We start from the raw sequence: 23,098 nt of genomic DNA on the forward strand, positions 1-23,098 counted from the left end.
TGTGTATAGGTAAGTTTCCCTTCCCTCGGCCTGCCTCTCTCCCTGACGTCCGCCTGTCCCCGATTACCCCTACACGGCCTTCTCTCGTCGCCACCGTGGAGCATTTCACCGTTCCAGGTGGTGCCGCTGGAAAGTCCCTACCTCCTAGAGGGGCTGACCAAAACAAGTCCGTGCGACACAAAAGTCCACGTGTGTCTGACAAGGCTGCCTCCCATTCCGGGGGTAACTCTGATGTGCGTCCCTCTTCCAAGCTGGACGCACTTCAGATGGTGAATATCGATCCATCGTTTTCCTACCGTGCCTTGCACTCCTTACTCAAGCCATTTGGCACAGTCCTTCGTATCCGTCTCATTTATGATGGAGACTTCAAGTCAAACAGATGCTATGTGACCTTTGCTTCCAGGGCTGAAGCCCAGTCGGCGTGTGATGCTGTTGCGACTCTGCCTATCGCAGGTGCTGGATTTCAAGCGAAACTTCTCCGTTCTTCCAATATTTCTGACAGTGACATGGACTATGTCCCGAACCTCTTCGAAGACGCTTTGTTAGAGCCAACTCCCAGGGATAGCCAGGTCCCTCCCCCTCGTTGGTTTGTTGCATACTATAGGAATGGGCGTGGCAACTTCATGCATGCTGCTAGGTACCTCGCCAAAGAAATTGGCACGATCCCTGAGGGGAATCTGAAAAAGTATGGGAAGGGAGTGTTAGTCAGGGGTAAAGATATTACTCAAGCTAAAATGCTGCAACATCTACCATGCCCTGCTGACAACATGTTTGAAACGGTCAAAGCACACCATACCTTCAATTATAGTAAAGGCAGTATATATAATCATGACCTCTATGAGTTATCTGAGGAGGAAATACTTGGGATGTGCCCTAGTTCTGTTCATAAGGTGTCCAAGATGAAGGGTTCAGATAACATGATACTTCTCACCTTTTTTGGTTCTACCCTCCCTGACCGTGTCAGTATTGGCCCCCTCCATCTTCGGGTAAAGCCTTTTGTTGACCGCCCTCTACAGTGTTTTTCATGTTACGGGTTTGGTCATGGTAAGAAATACTGCACTGAGCCTTCTCGGTGGGGTAATTGTTCTGCATTAGGCTCACACTCCACGGCGGAATGTGAGTCAGATGCTTATTGCTTCTATTTCCAGGATGCTCACCAGTTGTCTTCCAGACAGTGCCCACGATATCACCTGGAACAGGATATTTTGCAACTTGCAAATAGTCAGTTTATCAGCCTTGGTAGTGCGCGCCGTGAACTCCTCTACCGCCAGAAGGCCGGTACTGGAGCAAAGACGTACACCTCATCGCTAGGCACTCGCTCTTCTGCCCAGCCCGCTGCTCAGGTGTCCTCTACGGTTTCCTCCCGCCCTTTGAAGCTACTGCTATTATGTCCCATCATAGATTTTCCCTTTTGTCCTGTGATTCTGTCGAGTCACCTCCAGGTTCTGATGGAGCTTCTCCGGCCTCGTCCCAGGTGATGCATGTTGATGTACATGCACCTCACATTGCTTCGCCGAAGTCCGCCAGAGGTATGAAGAAGCGACATCGCGGTTCTACAGATTCAGTTGAATCTGTTCCGCCAACTAAGATTACTGTAGGTATACATGATTCTGGGGTCTCTCAGGATAGGCCCATGGAGGAAGATGCGGAGGCTCATATTGAGCCTACTGAGACCCCCTCTGTTCCAGTTCCTGTTGCTTCTAGTGGTTTTCCTGATCGGGATATGGAAACTGAGGAATCCCTTGGATATAGTGTTGGGAATCCTCCCCGCGAGCATGTAGCTTCGGGGAGTGGTGTGCGGTCTGGCTCCAGTAGTGCGGCGTCCGGAGGGGGCGCAGGTTCCTTTGTTGGGAGAAAGCTCGAGGTCCCTCGACCCGGCTTCTCTGGGGTCCCAGTCTCCTCTTCTCGTCGTATTACCGGACCGAATCAGGTGGGTAAAAGGCAGTCTCTTTCAGGGGCTCGCCTGGAGCGCACTCGAAAATAGACATCTTCCTACTCCTCCAGTGGAATTGTAGAGGCCTATGGGCCTCGTGGGAGGAACTCCGAGCATTGATATCTCGGTTTTCTCCTGCTTGCCTTTGTTTACAGGAGACAATGCTCGGAGACTACACTCACTCTAGTCCTCCTGGGTATCGTGCCGTTTACAGTATCCCTAATCCTAGACAGGGCCACCATGGTGGCACCGCCATATTCGTTCGCTGTGATATCCCCTATGTCCCATTACAGACGTTGCAGTCTGTTGCTGTTAAGGTTTATTTGGGCAAATTTTATACATTATGTAGCCTTTATCTCCCTCCCGGTGTTCCTGTTGACAGACACGATCTTGACGACCTGGTGCAGGAACTTTCCTCGCCTTTACTTTTATTAGGGAATTTTAACGGTCGCCATCCGTTGTGGGATGATGGTGCTACCAACCCACGCGGACTTTCAGTTGCTTCTTTTATTGAGGATCAGGGATTATAAATTTTAAACTCTGGGGAGGTGACACATTTTCATAGCCAGACTGGTACTTTTACCTCTATAAATCTTTCACTTTGCATTTCTAATTCTCTTCCTGATTTTCGTTGGCGGGTCTTACCGGACTTGTATAGCAGTGACCACTTTCCAATTTTATTGGAACGCTTTGATTCTGTACCACAGTCACGCCTTTCTCGCTGGCGTCTAGATAAAGCAGACTGGCAGCGATTTACGGAACTTAGATCCTCTCTTCGTCCGTTGGCTGACTTTGGAACTTCTGACGAGGCTGTATCCTATTTCATTGATGCCCTACATTCTGCAGCCCTTCAATCCGTCCCCAGGACGTCTGGCCAGTTCCCTAAACGTCCTGTTCCCTGGTGGAACGCCGCTTGCACTACTGCTGTGCAAGAGAAGCGTGCTGCATTCTCTCGACTTCGTCGTCACCGTGGGGACCCCCAGTGTTTGGATGCTTTTCGGCGAGCGCGTGCTCGAGCACGACGCACTTTCAAGGAGGCTCAACGAATTTCTTGGAAGGCTGATCTCTCTCCCATCACTACCAGAACTACACTCACAGAAGTCTTTAACTGAGTTCGTAAGATCTCTGGGAAGTTTTTCCCCCCTCCCCCTCCAGTGTTATCGCATGCAGGGGAAACGGTGGCGGACCCTAAGACTGTTGCTGACCTATTCGCCAAGCACTTTGCCAGTGTCTCTAGGAAAGATCCTACTGCACCAGGGGCACGTCATCGCCGGGATTTGGAATCACTCGGCGTTAACTTCGCTTCCACCGGAGGGGAATCTTATAATATCCCATTTTCTCTCTCCGAGTTGAAGACGGCTTTATCCCAGTGTCATGATTCCTCGCCAGGTCCAGACGACATCCCTTATGCTTTCTTACGCCACATGTCTGACTGTGGTTTTACATTTTTATTGGATCTTTACACTTTCATTTGGCGTACCGGTGATTTTCCATCTCTGTGGAGTGTGGCTGTAATTCTCCCCATTCTGAAGCCTGGGAAAGATTATCTCCAAGCAACTAACTATCGTCCTATTTCTTTAACATCCTGCATTTGTAAAGTGATGGAGAAGATGGTGAATGTCAGGCTTATGTGGTACTTGGAGAGCCGGAATTTATTGACCCCGGTGCAATATGGTTTCCGAAAGATGCGCTCCACTTCGGATGCTCTTTTATCCTTGGAGTCCTCAGTTTGTGAGGCGTTTGCCAATAATCACCACCAGGTGTTTTTTGATCTGGAGAAGGCCTATGACACAGCTTGGTGTCATGGAATTTTACTTAACCTGTTTGAGTTTGGTCTTGGTGGCTGTCTCCCTGTTTTTATTCAGGAGTTTTTATCTCATCGTCTTTTACGGGTTAGAGTGGGGAGTACTCTTTCCGAGGTTTGTCCACTTGAGGATGGTGTACCACAGGGAAGTATTCTCATTGTTACGCTATTTGTTGTGGCTATTAATGGAGTCGTTGGTGTCTTGCCTGATCGATTCCTCGCGGTACCAGGTACCGGTACCTGGTACCGCGAGGAATCGATTCCTCGCGGTACCCGGTACCGGTACCTGGTACCGCGAAGCCTCATGATCACTTGGGTGCCGGGAAGCGTCATGATCACTCGGCACTGCGCATTGCCGCTAGTACCGGTACCGTCTGGATCTTAGTGACGCTCGGCGCTCGCCCGCCCGGCTGAATGTGGTATCACGCGGTATGGGCCCTGTATGGAGACGCTGAGTCACTGCCTCGCTGACCGTCCCCCCAAGTTCCCACCATTTTGTCCTGCTTTCCGTTTCCATCACAGCTCCCGTTTCCATTATTTTATTATTTTATTTATTTATTGGAGTTACTGGATAATTCTTCATGTCCGATTCTTTTTCTTTTTTAGGTTACTAATAAATAGTTATTGTTATTAGACTATGATCAAGTACCCATATCACCGAGATATCCACTCACTGAGTGGTGATCTCTCTCTCTCTCTCTCTCTCTCTCTCTCTCTCTCTCTCTGAATGAAGTGAATATTTATTTTTTCGATAAAAAAATTGCATATATAGTTATGTATGTACTCGATCATTGTCTAATAACAATAACAATATTTAGTAGCAACCTAAAAAAGAATCGGACATGAAGAATTATCAATAAATCCAATAAATAAATCCGAGCAATCTGGTACCGGTACCGTACCGTTTAGCTGGTACCATTAGTACCGGTACTGGTACCGGTACCTGCCCACCCCTACTCAGTACATCACGCCGGGGTCCGCTTGGCTACTGGTGCATTCCGGTCTTCACCGATACCTAGCCTCCTCGTGGATGCTGGCGTCCTGCCTCTGGATTTGAGACGCCAGTCCTCTCTATTCCGTTGCTGGTTCCGCGTCCAACGCCTTCCAGAATCAGTTGCTTGTGTGTCAATTTTGTGGGATTCCCGTTCGCCTGCATATGATGACCGGCCTAGTCTCCCTAAACCTTTTGGGTTTCGGGTAGCGTCTGCCAAGACACCGTTGTCTTTCCCTCCCATTCCTATCTGCCCTTATCGAGTACCTATGGTTGGATACTGGCAGTTGCCCGGTGTATCTGTGTGTTCTCCCACTATAGATAGTAAGAGGGATTTACCGCCATCTGGGTCCCGAGCCTTATTTTTAGAGCATTTCACTGAACACTCGGACTCCATCCCTGTCTTTACTGATGGCTCTAAATTGGATGCTGGAGTTGGCTTTGGTGTTGTGTTCCCCTCCTTCTGTCGGGGAGGTAGTCTTTCTTCTGTTGCTTCTGTATTTACTGCAGAGCTGTCTGCAATAGTCCTCTCTTTACAGATTATTTTTACCCTTCCTGTGGACTCTTTTATGATTTTTAGTGATTCTCGTAGCGCTCTTTCTGCGCTGCTACCTCTGTTAATCCCCTAGTTTTATCTGCTCTCGAGGGGCTGTATTTGCTCAGCAACAGGGGATATCGCGTTGGGTTTTGTTGGGTTCCAGGACACGTTGGCGTACACGGGAACGAACGAGCTGATGGACTTGCAAGGGAGGCAGCAGCTAGAGCTGCCCCTCCTAGTGCTGTCCCATGTACAGATATGTTTCCAGAGATTCGCAAGGCAATTCTTGCCAGTTGGCAGGAGAGGTGGAATGCTCGGGGTGCGACTTCCAAAATGGGAGAGATTACCAGGACTGTGTCTCGTCCTTGGTCATACGAAAGTGTCCGTGACCGTCGCTCGCAGACAGCCTTGACCCGTCTTCGGACGGGTCATACGCGTCTAACACATGGTTACCTCATGTCCCGGGGGCTGCAGCCTTATTCTGATGACTGCTTGGTTCTCCTGACCGTGCGGCACTTGCTGGTCGAGTGCCCCAGTTTGGGGAACCTGCGAGTATGATACCTGTCGCAGTGTCGGGGAGAAGACGGATCATTCCGTCTCTCGCTGATGCTGGGAGGGAGATGCCTTTCCCCGGGACATGAGGTACTTCTCTTTATGGAGAAGGCTGGCCTTCTCCATGAGTTATGACCGTTTTCTGTGTGATTTGTTTCGTCTCGTTTTGTTTGGCTTTGCTCTTAGTTTACTTTTTTAGGTTCCTTTTTTAGCCCTTTTAGTTTAGTTTTTTTTTTCTTTAGTTTTTAACTCATTAAATGCGGCGCCATATGACCCTGGCTGTTGCGGCGCCTAATTTAAATCAATCAATCAATCAATCAATCAATCAATAGAGTTCCCCCACCCTCTCGGCACACCGCAGCCGCTCCACGTTTCCCCTCTCCCTGCTCAACAGCGAAAAGTTGTCGCTCGTATGTAGGTCTTCACTTTATTGTAGCTTATAATTGCTAATTTCCCCATGACCTGCAATTTATGTAAGAAGTGTTTTGATTACAATTCTATCCGGAAGGTTACAGTATATACACAACATAATCAGTGTTATCAGTGTGTAAAATATATCAATTACTATGCGTATTCACATTGCAGGCAATACGAGGCCCTCATCACACATTGCCCATCTAATGTGGCCCTGCCAGCCAAAAAGGTTGAGCACCACTGGTCTAAATTATTAAGATTTGTAAAATGGTACTCACTGGATGCCATTCTGTTGTTTTACTTCAAGATGCTCCTGAAATAAAGAAAGTAAAATGTTATAATATTACAAAGTACACTTATCTACCTAACTGACCCATCACAAATTACTTGAATTACACAAATGCACAGTGTTGGGCGTAGAGGCACTACTAGAAGCGCCGATACGTTTTTTAGTAGCTGTAGCGGTAGTGCCAATCTTTTTTAGAAAGAGCGGCAAAAACGGTAGCGGCGCTACATTTTTAGGTAGGGCTAGTCACTACTCGCTACTCGGGGTGGACCAACTACGTACGTGATGAAAACGCGAATGAAACGTGTACAGTTCAGTGGGCTGACCCGCGGCCCGTTTCTCTTGTCAGTCACCAACGCTCGCTCAGTAGTGAAGCTGTGACTGGAGGTGTGGCTGCCTATCTACCTGTGGACAGTAAGTGATTAGTCACTCGTGGATATTCCTGATCACGGCTCACAAAGCCTTGGAAACTGGTAAACACTGGGAGAGTTAACTAGCACAGCAGAGGGAGGTGAGTGAATCATCTTGTCTCACGTACAGAAAGTGTAAAGTGACTTACTCAGAACTCTATCAGGGACGTGGAAGGTAACAATATGTATAAAAGAGAATCATGTTTTTTCAGTACTTATTGTTCACAAGTAGCGGTAGCGGCAGTAGTAGCGGCAGTGCACTACATTTATAAATGAGTAGCTGTAGCGGTAGTGCCACTACAATTTGACTGAAGTAGTGGTAGCGGTAGTGCCACTACTTTTAGCAGGTAGTGCGCACAACACTGCAAATGCATTAGGATGAGAGCTACATCACTATAATGATGAACTGACGCACATTCTTGTGGAAGTCAACCTCCTGTAAGGGTTGGCCCCAAGGCTGTGCTGTGTTCTACTATGGAACAAACTTAAGTCTGTATTTTTAAACTTATCAGCCCTTCAGTTTGCCTGTTTGAAAGGCCGCTCGTAGAAGTTGCTGGGATTTTCATGGACTGTTTAGTGATGCTGGCGATAGTTTGACAGGACCTCTGCATCTTGAACGGGAAAAATGCCCATAAAACCCTGGCTAATTTTCTGTGACCTTGGGAAAGTGTCACAGTGGGAGCTCAGTACCTTTGATAATATGGACCTTAAGCCCTTGAAATGTAGATTCCAGGTATAAGTCAGCCTTCTACCCTTGCCATTAACATAAATCATGAAAAATTAAACTGAAGTACATAAACAACAATACAACGATATAATACAAACTACGTACAAAGGTATAACACAAACTCAATTGAGCTCTCCGTCACAGCACCTGCACCAACCCACCCCAGCCAGCAGAGTGATAGGCACGGTGTTGCGTGAAAAACTGTTTCCCTGGGCCTAGATTCACTAAAGCCCCAAATACACTGCCGAATTTTGGCCACGAACTTGACGCCGAATCAGTTTGTGAAAAAATTCGGCGACCGATTCGCCGGCATGACCAAGATTCTTACAGTTCGTGACCATTCGGCGACATGTCGGCGACATGTCGGCGAATACTCAAGACAATTCGGGGACAGTTCGGAGACATATGTCGCCGACTATTCGGCGTCCATGTCGCCGAGCTCAAAATCTGAAATTTTTACGTTTTTTTTGTCGTGGAATAACTGGCGACAAGTCTCCGAATTGTCTTCGCATGTCCCCGAAGTGTCGGCGACATGTCGGGGACAATTCTCCGACAGTGTCAAGATTTCTGACAGCTGATCATCTGATGCCCCTGTGGCATATAAAAGCACGGGAATCCGCGCCTACCTCATGGACTACTACAACACCCGGGGAGCAGTGGCCTGACAGGACAGAATTGTGGGCGAGTAAATACCATGTGTGGTAATATGTGTGGTAATATGTATGATAGTATGTGTACTAAAATGTATAAACGTGACTTGTTTTTGTTTTGCTCTCCTTCAAATATTTTAGAATAAATGAATGTTCACGTAATCTCAGTAAACAAAACAATAACTGAAAGAAGAAATAAATTTAAATAACTGAAAATGAAACAAAGGTTAAATAATGGCAGAATAATGATATTAAGAAATAAATAAAATAATAAATAGTAGATTAATTATGAAATAAATTAAAATGTTGGCTCCATACATATTTTATGTATTCATGATTCTTCTTGTTTTTCATATTTTCTTGTTTACCATTTATTATTATAGTTTTTTATTCCATATATATATATATATATATATATATATATATATATATATATATATATATATATATATATATATATATATATATATATATATATATATATATATATTAGAGAGAGAGAGAGAGAGAGAGAGAGAGAGAGAGAGAGAGAATATAAAGATAGATAGATAGATAGACAGACCCCCGTGTACACCTCCCACCGCGACCCGTTTGCCGTGTCGTGATTAATTCGCCGAATATTCGGGGACATGTCCCCGAATAGTCTTGGCCATTCGGCGACATGTCGGAGACATGTCCCCGAATAGTCGAATAGTCGGCGACATGTCGGCGACAAATTTGCCAATAAAATTTAAATTTCAACGGTCAAAATTCGGCGACAATTCGCCGAACACCGCGAATCGGACGCCGAATTGTCGGCGACAATTCGGCGTCCATTTTGCATTCGTGCACATTCGGCGAACGGCCGCGAATTTTTCATGCAACATGAAACTTTCGTGGCGGTCGTGACCAACTGTCAAAAGTCGCGTGGTGGACGCAGACATGTCCCCGAACGGCCAAGAACAGGCAAGAAAGATGCCGAACTTGTTCGCAACACAGGATGACTTGCATATTCGCGCACATTCGTGAGACAAAATTCGGCAGTGTATTTGGAGCTTAACGAGTTACGACGTTCGTAAGTCACAAAAAATGTTTTAAGGCAACCTTCGGCTGCTTTGGGCTATTCACTAAACAGTTACGACACTCTTCCGGCACCGTAACTTTACGGCAGCTCCAGTCATGGCGTAAGGTATCGTGACCCGTACGTAGGGCAGATTTCTCCACAACACAAGGAGGAATGAAGAAGAAGAGGAAGACCCGCTGCCAAAATAAGGAAGAAAACGTCACAGTGCTATCAAAACATTGCTTTAAGGGACGTGACAACCGTATATAATACCATTCACTGAATATGTGGTGATTGTGAACTTCTACACTATTTAATCAAATATCCTGCTGTAAACACTTGTGATAATATATATGGAGGGCTTGTAATGGTAGCTCATTGGATTCCCGGACCTGGCAGCGCGAACACTTCTCCCCCACCGTCTAAGCAGGCTGGTCTCGCGGGCGAGCGATCGAGCTGCTCTGCTTCCTGCCAGGCCCCGCTTCCACTGTGTCAGTGCTCGTGCGCTATACGCGTCACTGTTCACTGTCACTAGTTACAAGTGACTCAGCAACCTCGTGTCCCGGGACGCCGTCCATTAGGGACTGGATAGTCCGCCCCTGGTTGCCGCGCTGCTACAACGCCCTTTAGCGTGTGTGTGTGTGCCGGTAGCTCTGCTGTAGTACGACGCCGAACCCCGAGGGCAGTGCCACGAGGGGGCCCCTTAAGATAAAGGGGTGGCTATAGGAGGCAGCAGAGGTAGTTGGGTCCCCCAAAGACCCGCAAGGGGCAACAGCGAGGCTCTACCGAGCCCTTTAGAGGGTGGGGGAGTTTAGTCCTCCCGCTGTTGTAGACTTAGCCCGGCTATACATAGGTCAGTTTGTTTTTCACTTTTTTTTCCTTTTTTTTACATGTGTAGCTGTGGTTCAGCCTGTTGGCTGTCTTGCCGTTAGGATGTCTACTGCTACTGACAAGCGTGAGCGCCCTGCTCCTGACTCCGATGACTCGGCGTCGTACTCCCCCGCTGAGAAGCAGCTCCGCCTTGAGTATGAGAGTGATGATGAGGCGTTCCGCGCCCCGCTCCCGCTGTCGTCTGACGACGAGTGGGAGGTAGTTTGTGATAGGCGCAGGCGCCGCCACTCACGCCGCGTGCCTCCACCCATCACACCTCACGGCTCCCGCACGTCGCCCTCCGCCCTCAACACAGCTGCTTCCACACCTGCCTCGACCGCTCCTCCCAACACCTCGCGCGCACCGCCGTCCACGCTCCCCACTGCTGCTCCCTCGACTACCACTGCTGCCTATACCGCCCCGCTCCGTGTCGCCTCGCACCCCGATGCACCTGCTTCACGCCACGCCGCTCCCACTCCAGCCAGCCCCAAGGTCCTTGTGCCCCCGACACCAGGGTTCGACTCTGCCCTAGACCTGGCGGAGGCCTTGGAACGACAACTCGGAACTCGCATGCAGATGCGATTCCTAGAGTCCGGCAGCGTGCTGGTCACCCCTCCCTCCGAGGAGGTTCTCCGCCGGCTGCTGGAGACGACAGACGTCGACGGGAAGCAGGTCATGCTTCGGCAGACGGGCGACGCCACCACCAAGGGTGTGGTGACATCCTACCCTGCGGCAATGCCCCTCAAGGCCCTCCTCCGACACCCGGACGTCGTGTCTGCGGACAGGTGCCAGTCGCGCGACGGGCTGGACACCCGCCAGGTCCTCGTCACTATGAAGGGCACCCTCCCGGGCAGTCTCGACCTGGGGAGCTGGGGCGTGTTTTACACGCGCCCTTTCAACAAGGAGCCGATGCGCTGCTACAGGTGCCAACAGTCCGGGCACCATCAATCCCTCTGCAACCGCCCAGCCGTGTGCGGCATGTGCTCCGGGCCGCACATGAGCAAGGCCTGTTTGGCCAAATACGCGACCGGGGAGGCTGTCCCAGCATTGTGCCCGAACTGCAAGCAGCAGCACCATGCCTGGAGTCGCCGCTGCCCCTCACGGCTGACCCGGGTGGACGTAGGCGTCAGGCGGCAGGAGAAGTGGCGGGCGGCTCACAATCCCTCCCGCCCCGCTTGGACCAGCACGGAAAGGTCTGGAGGAAGGCTTCAAAAGACAAGTTCTGTGGCCTACATAGGACTGTCTTTGTGTCCCAGGTCAGAATCCTGGAGCATAACTTTGGGCACAGTGAAGCCAACCTCCTGACCTCGCTTGGGTTCAAGAGGTCCTCCAACTTCATAGATTCTCTTGAGCGGAAGGAAAAGATGACAAGCAGAACCAAAAACAAGAAGAGGAAGAAGAAAAAGACAAGAAAACAAGCCAGTGAGGCAGCAGAAAAACATTATAAGCCTGGAGGCTTCTGAGTAAAAACTTATCTAAAATGATTGGGGTGATACCCCATAATACCCACACCATCGAGTGTATAATATCCTTTGAAAAGGAGGGGACCAGGTACCATAACTCAGAAATATCTGTAGAATAAAAAATACATTTCAGAAATAGCATATTAAACATATTATGGTAACGAAATGTAAAAACAATGATTTCTCGAAATGTAAGTTATTGGCATTTTTGGTTAAAATTCTGATAACCTATAAAAGACATTTCCAATTGGATAAGTTCATTCAATAGGGTAATGGTAGGACTATATTTCCATCAAGACAAAACTCTTCTAAGTGCCATAGAATATTTTTTTCATATAGTTTATACCAAAACAGCGATATGTGTTTGGTTACGTAATAAATAAAAATATTATTATATATATGGAAACAAAACATTGCCAACACATGTTGTCCAAATGTTAGCACTGAGGTTACTTTACATTGTCTAATGAACAAAAAAGCTGAAAACCTATATACAAAAAAAGTTGTTCAGAACTCAAATTCGGTCAAAAAAAATTTTGGTCAATCAAGCTCAAACTTTGTTAGAGATGTTAGATTATGGTCTACTTAATTGTGTAAAATTTACAGCCAAAAATATGAAACTTCATATGCTTTTTAAGACTATGCGCCCCTTAAAGAAGCGTAGGTGAAGTCAATACTGGAAGCCTCTAACCACTGTTCAAACGAGCGGCCAAATTGAATGCTGAACTGGTCGTAAGTTTCCCCTGGCTGAATCTTACTTGACCTGAAGTCCACTCTAAAGCCGTCGGGAGTCTTGCAAAAGCTCTTCAGCAGGGACTTCTTCAGAAGATGGTAGTCAGCGACAATCTCAGGAGAAAGTTAAGTGTAAATCCTAGCAGCTTTACCAGACAATAGGGCTACCAATCTTACAGCATAAGCATCCTTGTCAACCTTCAAAAGCTCAACTATCCTTTCGAACCTGGTAAGGTAAGAAGCAAAGTCATCTCCATCATTGTAAGCAGGTAAACGAGGACGGTCAACACACTCACCGACAAAACGAAGAGCAGACTTACTCGAAGCGGCGATCCGAGCCAGCTCCAGTTTCTTCTCGGCCTCAAGCTTCGCTAACTCGAACGTTCGCTCGTCTTCCTTCTTCCTTTCTTCATACTCCATTTCTTCTCTCCTCTTTCGTTCTTCAAACTCCATTTCTTCTTGCCTCTTCCGTTCTTCCCTTTCTAAGGCGCGTTCTTCCCTTTATACGGCCTGTAGCTCCAACACATAGCGGCCGACTTCAGCTCCCGAGAGGCCCAGTCCCAGGGCCTGAGCCTTAAGTTCTTCGAAGCTGGACATCCTAGCAAGAGACTTAAAGATTAGATCACAACAAACAGGAAATCAAAGCCCCAAAAGAAAACAACCGGAAGGACACACTCCCGGGACAGCACGAACCCACAAAGATCCGAACCGAGTGCAAGACAGACTGTCTGCACATAAACAGCAAAACACCAGTGCAGCAAACAAGCTAGCGACTGAAACAAGTGCCGGTGGAAATAACAACCACACGGCGGTAGAGTGGTGCTACAAATACTCACTTCAGGGCCAGGACAATGAGTGCGCGCTCACGGCGACTTAAAGGGGTCAGCAGAGAGAACATAAAACCTTAGAAATCAGTGAGGTATAATCCTGGCGAGGTCGCCACAAATGTCGAGGCCAGGAGGTTCAGATGGTTAAAGGACTGATTGAAACCAGGAGAACGGCGGCAACTACTTCATTCGAGTCCAAGTATGATTCATTGTTGTCTGAGAGAGAGAGAGAGAGAGAGAGAGAGAGAGAGAGAGAGGTTATTTTGGGATGACACTTGTCAGTCGTTGGTCTCTGGGGATGAGGGGGGAGAGAGAGGGACAAGGCCTTGAGATATGGGTGCACCGTCGCCTATCTTCCTTGGGTGGGTTTTTGGTTAGCCGCGGAGGACTGGTTGACAATTGACAGATGACAATTTGAGTAAATATGTACGATGATTGATTTTCAATTTAGATTTACAGCTTATAGCACATATATCATTTGACCCCGATTTCTCCCAACCAACCAACCAACCAACCGTTGTCCATCCTTCCCGATCCGCCAAATCTTGTTGGTGGTTGCTCATTTTGCCCAACTGCCAATAAAAACGAGCGACATGTTGGGAGAAATTTGCGCTTTCGGGGTCCCACAACAACTAGTATTTCCAAAGGCCACTGAGATTAGTCGGGTTCTCATGAGTGTTTTTAGGTTCATGGTGCAGAAGCCTTGTCAAACTATCATACTGATAGTCTTCTACCTCTTAAATTCCGCCGCAATGTTGCCTCTCTTTCTATCTTCTATCGATATTTCCACGCTGACTGCTCTTCTGAACTTGCTAACTGCATGCCTCCCCCCCTCCCGCGGCCCCGCTGCACTCGACTTTCTACTCATGCTCATCCCTATACTGTCCAAACCCCTTATGCAAGAGTTAACCAACATCTTCACTCTTTCATCCCTCACGCTGGTAAACTCTGGAACAATCTTCCTTCATCTGTATTTCCTCCTGCCTACGACTTGAACTCTTTCAAGAGGAGGGTATCAGGACACCTCTCCCCCCGAAACTGACCTATCTTTCGGCCACCTCTTTGGATTCTTTTTAGGAGCAGCGAGTAGCGGGCTTTTTTTTTATTAATGTTTGCTTTTTTTTGTGCCCTTGAACTGTCTCCTTTGCTGTAAAAAATAAATAAAAAATAAATAAATAAAAATCACTAGGCTCAGAAAACTAACCATAAAAAAAAACGATACAATCTCTACTAAAGCCTTATCAATTGTGGATGTGTTAAGGCCTATCATAAAAGTTATTTCCAAAGTCTACCCTACCTTCCTTTACCTTATTTCACCTCACATTATTTTACTTTCCCTTCCCTTTCGCTAACCTTCCCTTCCCTTCCCTTCCCTTCCCTTAACTTATCCTACCTTTCTTTACTTAATTTCACCTCACCTTATTTTACCTTCCCTTCCCTTACCTTCCCTTCCCTTCCCTTTCGCTAACCTCCCGTCCCTTCCCTTCCCTTTCGCTAACCTCCCTTCCCTTCCCTTCCCTTCCCTTAACTTACCCTACCTTTCTTTACCTTATTTCCCCCTCACATTATTTTACCTTACCTTACCTCCCCTTCCCTTCCCTTCCCTTTCGCTGACTTTTCCTTCCCTTCCCTTACCTAACCGTTCCTTACCTTCCCTCCCCTTCCCTAAACTTACCCTACCTTTCTTTAGCTACCTTATTTCGCCTTACCTTATTTTGCTTTTCCTTTCCTTTCGCTAACCTTCCCTTGCCTTCCCTTCCTTTCCCTTAACTTACCCTACCTTCCTTAACTTTATTTCACCTTACCTTATTTGACTTTCCCTTCCCTTTCGCTAACCTTACCTTTCCTTACCTAATTTCTGTCTACCTTTCTTTGCCTTTCCTTCGCTACCCTTCCCATCCCTTCAGATATCTCCCCTAACCTTCCCGTCCCTTCCCTTCCCTTCCCTTCCCTTCCATTCCATTCCATTGCCTTCCTTTTCCTTCCCTCTCCTTCCTTTTCCTTCCCTTCGCATCAAAATACAGTAATAAATAAATAAGTAATGAATAATAGGTAATAAAAGGGGGAATTGTGAAAAAAAGTGTGTTGTATACTGATGTTCATAGCTGTAAAGGCCACTAATACTACAGTCTGTTCAGAGCATGAAGTCGGTTCAGGGTGGAGCTGGTATGGTCGTTTACCTCTACACATTCTGCCAAATCAACCCTCGTACATGCGTCTCTCTTATTTCCCATCCATGTGCTATTTGAAAGTGGTATTTTATATATTCTGTATACAGTAAAGGAAGTTACATAATACAATGAGTGTCGATGTTTAGGATTATAACAACGATTTGTGTAAATTCTATGATATGTGGCAGCGATTTTTTCCCATGTTGCCACGTTTTGGAGGTAGTGGTGGTGGTGGTGGTAGTGGTGGTGGTGGTGGTGATCGGTGTGTCCCCTTAGGTCCCTCCCCCGGGTAGAGAGGGAGAGAGAGGGAGAGAGAGAGATAAACAGGTGGGTTGTGGGTGGATAGGTAGGGAGACGGTGCTAATCTGATAATTGGCGGTCGAACTGGCATGGCCGCACTCATGGGAATTCCAGAATGTGCCACACCTTGAACCGACTTCATGCTCTGAACAGACTATACTACTACTACCACTACTACAACTACTACTACTACTACTACTACTATCCGCAGCTATTGTTTTAAGCCTATCCGCTCTTTCAAAGTTACTGTATTACGCTTACATTATAAAAAGGTAAAACTAGCAATAACAAAGTGTAATAATGATATAAATAAGAAAAAAGTTATGAGCTGGAAGAAGGGATGTTGTTTTAATAGTCGGTATCTGATGTTTTCTCTAAGCCTATCCACTGAAGGTCACTGTGCTCCCTTCTTATGTAACAACGACAGAAAGAGAGAGGAGAGAGAGAGAAGAATTGAGGGGCGGGGGAGGGAGGAGGAGGAGGATTAAGAGAGAGAGAAGACTTTAAGGGCGGTGCAACAACTACCGTCGTCTGATATAAGTCTTGCTTCAGAACTGTTGACGCCGCGTTCCAACAACAGCAAACACCACGCCCGCATCTCTCCAGCCACTTCTCTATGGATCGGAAGGCTATTGAGGTTTTATAAGATTGTGCTGCTGCATTGCATTATTAACAGTTTGTTTATCACTCGCCAGACACAAACTCCACCCAGCATGCCATCACAGTCAATTGAGTGTTATGCAACTTTACAGTGGACAAATAAATCACAAACACATGCTTACACATTGTACAGTCGCGATATGAAGTGATGTCGCCGCTTTCAGAATGTTTCGTAGGGGGAGCATTTGAAGGTAACGGAAGTGATGTGTATTTATTGCTTATGCTATAATGTTCCCTTTTAATGATAATACGTTGTGATGTAAAAGACGGTAAAATAACGTAGTAGTACCTGAATTACAATTATACATTCATTTGTTTTAAAAATGCGACTGAGAACGTCATGTGTTGTCTTCAGTACTGAAGACAACCTTGAAATGATTTAGCTCAAGTCGTGTGCTTATCTTTGCAAAACAGTTGTTATACATCGTTCAGATTTAGGCGATATATATATATATATATATATATATATATATATATATATATATATATATATATATATATATATCTATATTTATATATATATATATATATATATATTCTTCTGGGTCATTCCATGAACTGTCTTCTGCAGTTATTAATACAGTTGCGATACACGCACAGTATGACACGAAGCGAATGGACAGTTACTGTCATTATTTTGGGTTTTATTGATTGAAACGATCAAATAATAAAGTTTCACATTAACACCTTTTATTCACTATGATGGCTTCTTATCATAAGCATGGGCACTGGAATGTGTGGTAACATTGCTCAGTAATGATGATGACTGAAGAATGCCTTCATAGGTAGAGTTGCTATATCTGAACTATCAAAATTCCGGACGCCTCTACGAACACTCGACCATAGCCGAATGTTTGGCAACGCTGCGATTACCCGCCCACACCACGACCACCACCTCCATTTCAAAGCCATATATTCTTTTTTCCCCATCTTCCTCGATTATTCTATGGCACTTATGAGCTGTGGACATGTTCCATGGATCACCTCCAAGCATTAGAAGTCTACATGAAGCTATTGTCATCGTTATATTGACCAAGAAAGGCAATGATGTTTGCGATTGGTGGCAAAGAGTCAGGAGCTTGAGTTACAAAACACGACTATCCTATTCTGAAGCTATTTATTCTTATTTTTCCATCTCCGACTATCCCACGCTAGTTATAGGCTGTGGGCATCTTCCCTTGATCATTATCATGCATTAGAAGTCCACGGTAAGCTTTTGTTATCGTTATGTTGACCACGAAAGGCAAAGAGTGATTCAGGGCTGAATAATAGGTATGGTGCGCGGGCCATGATGTCATCATCAAACGAGAGTATAAATTAAATAAATTACGCCATCCTAGTTTAGGATATCGACTAATTATCATGTCCTATATATTGTGCATATGTTAGATTTATTGTTGTCAATAATGATCATGAAAAGATAATTTTACTTTCTGTTTGAGTAATATGTCGATATTTCGACTTCATTTGGCTTGTTCCTTGCTGAACGAAAACACTTTGTGTCAAAATATTTCGACAACTCTTCGTAAGACATCATTGAATATTTCTTTTCTATTTTTTTTTCTAGCTTGTAAAATATATTTATTTAAGTTATGATGAAGATACAGGAAAATAATGGTACTCTTGAAAATATATAACGATACTTGCGTGATCGAAAATAAGCGTACACGACGACATCACTTCATATCGCGACTGTACCTGCTGGCGATTCCGTGTCCAGCACTTTGATAAGTTGAATAAGTTCAGTTTTTTAAGTCTGTCTTTGTAGGGTTTGTTTCGCAGTCTCGGGATCATTTTAGTTGATCGACGCTGTACCCTCTTGAGTCTATCTATATATCTTATGTAATAGGGAGACCAAAACTGAACGTAATACTCTAGATGTGGGCGAACTAACGAATTGTACAGTGTCAATATTATTTTTTTCTGATTTGTGTTCAAATGTACGACCAATAAATCCGATCAGTATGTTGGCAGTTTTTTACTACTTATGTGCAATGTTGACTCGGTTTAAGATCGTTCGAAATTATTACTCCAAGATCTTTTTTCTTTGCTGATTTCAGAAAATCGCACTCCGTTAATTTGATAGTGAATACGATCGTTGTTGATTCCGATATGCATAACCTTGCACTTTTCAACATTGAAATTCATCTGCCATGTTCGTGCCCAACTACTTAAACGTTCGAGATCAGCTTGGAAGTGTTCTTTATCCGTTGTTGTAGTGACTCTGCTGGCTATTTTTGTGTCGTCTGGAAATTTCGATATTTTACACGATAGCCCCTCGTCAATGTCATTTACGTACACTAAAAACAGAACAGGTTCCAACACCGACACCTGTGGAACACCGCTTTTGACATCTCGCCAGTCAGATGATATACCATTCATAACAACTCTCTGTTTGCGGTCAGTAAGCCAGTCTTTGAGCCACTTATGAATATTACCAGTTATACCGTGAGCTTGCAATTTACTAAGGAGGCGGTTGTGAGGGACTTCGTCAAATGCTTTCTGAAAGTCCAAATATACAATGTCTACTGATTGACTTTCATCGTATACATTAAAAATGTAGTTGAAGAAATCGAGAAGGTTAGTCAAACAAGAACGTTTGTTTCGAAAACCATTACTTAATTACTCTGTTATTAAAAATTAAAAATAAAAACTTTACCATTTTTCCACGAATGACTGTCTCCAAAATTTTGCACACGATGGACGTTAGACTGATCGGTCGATAATTACCCGGTTGAGCCTTGTCGCCTTTTTTAAAGATAGGAGTTACGTTAGCGAGTTTCCATTCTAGTGGTACATTTCCTGTGTTTAGTGACTTTGAGAATATGCTCAAGAGGGGCTTGCTGATCTGATGTTTTGCCTCTTTAAGAATACGCGGGTTTATTTTATCTGGGCCGGGCGTTTTGTTTACTTTAATATTATCGATAATTTATACTATATCACTTTGTACAATGTCGCTAATACTACTCAAGGATGTCTCATCAAGGAGGAGGAGGAGGAGGAAGAGGAGACAATTATCAGCTCTCTTGAAGGTTGTTGTTGACATGTTATTAAACTCTCTCTCTCTCTCTCTCTCTCTCTCTCTCTCTCTCTCTCTCTCTCTCTCTCTCTCTCTCTCTCTCTCTCTCTCTCTTTTCCTCCCTTTCCCTCTCACCCTCCCTTTCCTTCAATTACTCTCCCTTACTCACAAACCGTCTTATCTCCGCATAATCTGACCAATACGCTTCCTCCTTCTCCTCTTCCTTCCCCTTCTTCTCCTCCTCCTCCTCCTCTTCCTCCTCCTTTCACCTGTCTGTTTCTCACCTGCCCCTATAAACCCAGAAGACAGGTGTAGCGATAACAGCCGCAGCCTTTCTCCCTTTCTCTCTCTCTCTCTCTCTCTCTCTCTCTCTCTCTCTCTCTCTCTCTCTCTCTCTCTCTCTCTCTCTCTCTCTCTCTCTCTCTCTCTCTCTCTCTCTCTCGCATCTCTTCTCCAATCTCCTTGATCCTTCTTGTTTTACTCTCTATATCTTAAAAACAACAACAAAAATAATAAAGAAAACAACAACAACAACAAACTCAAGTCTCGAGTTTAGCAGGAGTAGGTAGGAATTTACCTACTGAACGGGCGCAAGCCACTCCCGGTGAGGTACATAAGAACATAAAAACGTAGGAGTCTGCAAGAGGCCGGTAGGCCTGTACAAGGCAGCTCCTTTGAACCTAATCTCCCGTGTATCTAACCCCACCTAATATCGCTGTCCATGAATTTATCTATTCTATTTTTGAATGTGACAATTGTATTGGCACTCACCACATGACTGCTAAGCCTAGTCCACTCATCCACCACTCTGTTAGTAAACCAATGTTTGCCTATGTCCCTGTTGAATCAAAATGTATCCAGTTTAAACCCATTACTTCGTGCCCTACCCGATTCTCTTTCCAACAAAACCTTATGAATATCCCCTTTATTAAAGCCCTTCATCCATTTATAAACCTCGATCATGTCTCCACGCACCCTTCGCCTTTCTAGAGAATGCAAGTTTAACTGTTTGAGTCTTTCCTCGTATGGCAAGTTTCTCAACTCCTGAAGCATCTTAGTCATCCTCCTCTGCACCGATTCTAACATTTTGATATCCATTCTATAGTAGTGTGACCAGAACTGAACCGCATAGTCAAGATGAGGTCTAACTAATGCTAAATATAATTTGAGGAAGACTTCGGCGCTTCTGTTGCTGACGCTCCTTGAAATAAATCCCAGTACCCTATTTGCTCGATTTCTAGCTTGGATGCATTATGCCCTTGGCCGGAGATCAGAGCACACTAAGACCCCTAAATCCCTCTCGTACCCAGACCTGCTTATGAGAGTGTAATTTAAGCAATAGTTATGTGAGGGGTTGTTCCTACCTAAACTCAGAATACTGCACTTCCCTATATTGAACTCCATCTGCCATTTATCCGCCCAGTCATACAATCTGTTGAGTTCACCCTGGAGAATACTAGCGTCCTGATCCGACTCAATTACTCTACCGATCTTGGTATCATCTGCAAATTTACTAACATCACTACTAATTCCTGTATCTAAGTCATTGATATAAATAATAAACAAAAGTGAACCTAATACCGAACCTTGTGGTACCCCACTAGTTACAAAGTCCCAGTCAGATCTTTTACCATTGATTTGCACTCTTTGCTTCCTATTGCTAAGCCACGCCTTGACCCATATATATGGGTATATATGGGAAGTGAGGAGGGTGCTGAAGCCCTCAAAAGACCCTTCCCATGTCCTCACTAACCGTTTCCCTATTGTCTCATCAACACCGGAGAGTAGTTCAGCATGCTCTCTAAAGACGGATCCTCTCTCTATCCACATCACAGAACATTCACACAACATACACACCTTTTCCCAAAATTCAAAATTCAAAATGGCGTACAATACTGGTGCCTCGGAGTCCCCGCATGGGGGGGCACAAATTCCCCCAGGGAGGACTCCCCTTCTGGCTGCCGACTTGAGAGGCGTCTTGATAACTCCTCGAACCTCTTTCTTATCAATTTTTGCAACATTCGCGGTCTTCGCTCCAATTTTTATTCTGTGGAACACCATCTCTCCTCCTCTAAACCTCACCTTCTCTTCCTCACCGAAACACAGGAATCTTTACTCTGTTCCCTCCTACTATCTCTATCCTAAATTTCAATCCAAAGCTGGATGTTGCGCCTACGTGCTCAATGACATCACTTGCTCTCCCACGACCTTTACTCCAGAGTTTTCCACCATCTGGCTAAGACTTCATTGTCATTTAATTACTAAATACATCTGTGCTGTTTATCATTCTCTCAACTCTACTAACTATGTAAAATTCTCTGACTACTAGAACTCTAAAGTGGAGCACATCTTGACCCACTCTCCCTTCGCTGAAATCTCCACCCTAGGATAGTTCAATGTTCACCACCAGCTTTGGCTTTCATCCTCTTTCACTGACCAGCCTGGTGAACAAGCCTACAACTTTGGTCTCCTCAATGACCTAGAGCAGTTGGTACAGCACCCTACGTATTCCTGACCGTCTTGGAGACCGGCTCAACATACTAGACCTGTTCCTTACCTCTAACCCTTCTGCTTACTCTGTCAAAATGTTTTCTCCGTTGGGTTCCTCCGGTCACAACCTTTTTTCTGTATCTTGTCCTATCGCTCCTGTACACCCTCTGGACCCACCGAAGAAGCGATGCTTCTGGCATTTTGATTCAGCTCGGTGGGACGACCTGAGGATGTACTTTTCCGATTTCCCGTGGAATGATTATTGCTTCCAGGAGTGAGACCTCTTTGTGTGTGCCCAGCGCATCACAGAGGTGGTTGTCTCTGGAATGGAGGCATTCATTCCATGTCTCACCTCCTCATGCCTAAAGCATTGAATTAATCACGCTTGTTCTCGTGCTGTCAAAGATAGAGAAGTAGCTCACAAAAGGTACCAGAGCCTTCGAACTCCCGCTAACCATGATCTTTACATTTCTGCCCGGAATCGTGCTAAATCTATTCTCTGACTTACCAAAACCTCCTTTATTAATATAAAATGCCAAAACCTTGCTATTTCTAATTCTTTCCAGGACTTCTGGCATCTAGCCAAAAACATCTCCTCCAACTTCACTTCTTCATCTTTCCCTCCTCTCCTTAGTCATGACGGCAACACCGCCGTCTCATCAACACCGCCGTCTCATCTATCACTAAAGCTGAACTTTCTTGTAAGGGGTTCGGCGCAGGTTGTTAAGCCAACAATCCAAGTTCTGTCAATATTAACCCGGGAAATACTCATTCACAAAATAATAAATTAAATAAGTTTATAAACATGACGATAAGATACACAAGACCATCCCACACATGCACTCACACATTCACGCAAAACAAAAAGAAACAAAAATGGAAAACATTGAAACGGCACATCCGCCGTCGGGAGGATAACAGAGCCCTTGTAGGTATATTTACATAGATTTACATAGAAAATCAGACCACACAGACTCTACGGTCCAGACTAGGTGGTCTGTCCTTAAACCTAAGTGATTTTACATTAATCAGAAGGCTCCAAAACGTTGCATTTCTATTCTAGTTGATATTAAGTTGAAGGAAGTGACGGTCGAGCTTATTTTTGAAGGAGTCAATCGTGTTACACTGGACCACTGATGGTGGAAGCTTATTCCAGTCTCGCACTACAACGTTGGTGAAGAAAAACTTGGTGCAGTCTGAATTTACTTGGCTACATTTG

General features: G+C 45.3%; 1 pseudogene; it reads right to left on the minus strand.

Annotated features, from left to right (window-relative positions):
- The window catches only part of LOC126994365 (omega-amidase NIT2-like), a 47,947-nt pseudogene extending 41,030 nt beyond the window's left edge, over positions 1-6,917 (minus strand).
- Between the last annotated feature and the right edge of the window lie 16,181 nt (positions 6,918-23,098).

This window comes from Eriocheir sinensis, unplaced genomic scaffold, assembly GCF_024679095.1.
Source record: "Eriocheir sinensis breed Jianghai 21 unplaced genomic scaffold, ASM2467909v1 Scaffold780, whole genome shotgun sequence".
Lineage (NCBI taxonomy): Eukaryota > Metazoa > Arthropoda > Malacostraca > Decapoda > Varunidae > Eriocheir > Eriocheir sinensis.